The sequence below is a fragment of the Uranotaenia lowii genome, chromosome 3 (assembly GCF_029784155.1).
Source record: "Uranotaenia lowii strain MFRU-FL chromosome 3, ASM2978415v1, whole genome shotgun sequence".
In the NCBI taxonomy this organism is placed as follows: domain Eukaryota; kingdom Metazoa; phylum Arthropoda; class Insecta; order Diptera; family Culicidae; genus Uranotaenia; species Uranotaenia lowii.
In genome coordinates, this window is record NC_073693.1 from 50,473,024 (window position 1) to 50,475,886 (window position 2,863).

A 2,863-nucleotide genomic window follows, 5' to 3' on the forward strand; every position below is an offset into this window, starting at 1 on the left:
CATTGATTTTCCGAGTTCTGACTATTTAAATAAAAAGTTTTTTTTTTGGATTTTGAAAAATGGTGGGGAATCGTGGGCCACCAAATCAAAAATGATAAAAAAAACATGCAAAGTTTATTAGTTTTTCTAAATCTGCAATTTCATAACTCATATAGTTATTTCAAAGCAATTTCAGATGAGGAAATTAAAAAGAGTTGGTATGATCAAATAGATCTTAAAACATGACTCGCGAACGTTTTGGTAAATTTCTTAAATAGGATTTATGTTCGTCTCAATCGCATTAGAAAAGATAGACAAAACATTTTTCACAACTCTTGATTTGGCTTTAGAAAACTTAACAGATAGTAATAACGTATTTTAAGTTCTGAATGTGTATTAAAACACCAAAATATAGGTGGCCCAAGATACCCCACAATTCCCTAAAAGCAATGATTTACAATTTGGTTGCGTTTGTGTATTGACGTTTCATCAAAAATTCCTTTTCCACGTGAAAGAACAAGACAAAACTAAGATTAAAAGCGTATAAGCATATTTTTGTTATGTACTGTAGGTCTCCCACGGATGCAATTTTGCGGATGCTTGTTTAGTTATGTAAGTACATTTTTCTAGGCTAGTTCAATAGAAGAAACAGATGATATGAACATAAGTCAACAGCATATAGAAAAACATGCTTACGCAAAGCGATGACGATGACAGTTTGATTGAGATTTTTATCTTAACACATAGCTAAGATATTTTGAGTGGCCAACGTTTTCCCATGGTCCACGTTACCCCACTCTCTCCTATAAAATAACTTTCATAGTAATCACAAGGGATAAAAGAAATAGCAGGCCTTCTATTTGTGTGTTGTGATGTTTGGATACAGCAATTCAATCAAATAGTAATAGCAAAACTAATATTTTATTAGAAAACTTTGTTGTAAAAAAACGGGACATTTTCGAAAAAAGTGGATTATGTCCCGTTTTGGCGGAACGGATGGTAACCCTATGTTAAATGTTTTTCTTTTTTTCAATAAAATGAGATAACTTTTTTTTTTATTAACAATGACTTCAAGCAAGTGAATTCAATGCAACCTGTTTGAATCGACCGAACTTTATTTCAAGTTAAAAGAATCACCTTCACGCAAACACACATGTCATAGCCATGCACCATCGATTTTGGGGATAAGGATGTTAGCTCAAGTGTAGGATATTTGAATCGGTTTTATTTGTTTGTTTATTTGTTTTCGTGTTTGGATTTCGAGATCGAGCCCACGGGGTATTGGTAGCATTGTTCGGAAATAATTAAAAAAGGGTCAAAACTAACAACATTCCAAACCGATGTTTGTTTATAATTACGTTCCTCCTTCTCCCGAAATTTTAGGTATACCAACACTGTCGATGCATGCATACGTGTTTTGTTGGCCAGAGGTGTCTTCTTATGTTTTACTGAAAAATGTGAAACATACTTTGAGAAATGTTAAAAGCATTGTTATAACAGAAAATCAGCATTTTTTTTGCGTAAACGACATTTATCAGTTACGAACTAACTATAATGACATTTTGATTAAAAAGAAAAAACGATTAAAAATGTCTACACCCCTGATCCAGCAGGGTTGTTATCCAAAAGCTGAAGCCACAAGTTTTTGCAATTCGAGGGGGAGGTCCACTTCTGTTTGCAACCCCATTTGGGCTACGCATAAACTGTTGTAAAATTTTGATTAGCTTGCGTACGTTCCTATTTCCACAGGCTTTCGCATACACGTCAGCATCATACCAGCCAGGATCAGAACTGGAGCAGCAAATGGAGCAACAGCTGGCTGTCCCGGAAAATGTTGTCGATTTTTCAAAAAACAGAAATATGTAGGATAGCAAACTAACACTAGTTGCAGGATGCTGGATGAACAGCAAAACGAGTTGTACCTACCGGAACATAGTTACAGGACGCACTTCTGGAGACCTAAATTCTGTGCATAATTTGATTCTCGAAAAGCTACACAGGCTCCAGGCCTTGCTGTTGGTGTCTGTCATTAGAATAAAATGTGTATGAAACGTGTTTGCGACATCGGTACTTGGCGGGAGGTAAATTATATACCTACATTTACCGATGCTGTCAGGTTGAGCCAAACCTTCTCGAATATCTGGTGCCAAAACCTTTTTGAAAACCCTGCTAAGTAATGTCTATTTAAATTTCACATATTAGAAGTTTTTGAAATTTTTGAAAAATTATTATAAACGCATTAAAAAGGATTTTCTTTTACACGCATATTTATTAAAGAACCAAAAATTCTGCTTAAAACTTCTGTGACGGTTGAAAAGATTTAGAAATCGATACTTTGCTTTCTATCATTTCATGACGTTAAACAACTTTTGTACAACTATAAAAAATTGCAATATTTTACAATTTGATTCTGTATCAAAATATTATTCACCGTAGTAACTGGAAATCATTCCATCCCAAAAGGCTTTTAAAAATAAGTGTTAACAAGCGTGTTTCAAAATTGGCAGGCTTTCGGCGGAATGTGGTCCTTGATAACTCTAGGCCTAAACATTTTATTTTACGACAGTATATGACGTTCATGCAATGAAATTAATTTTTAATTGTAAATTCGATTTAAAATAAAAAAAAAGTCATTAGCATCAGAACTCAAATCTTGAGACACACAACCCCCACCTTGTCTATAGAATGGCCTTCATCAAAAATAATAACTAAAGAAGTTCATAATTTGAAACTAACTTAAGAACTTTAAGTATCGTGTCCTGTAATACGTCGTGTGTTATATATGTAACTATTTTATTTTCAAAATTAATTCACTGAAAACTAATTTTACTCATCAACAAGTTGGTAGCCATGTTACAGGTGATAAATACTCACGATTATCATC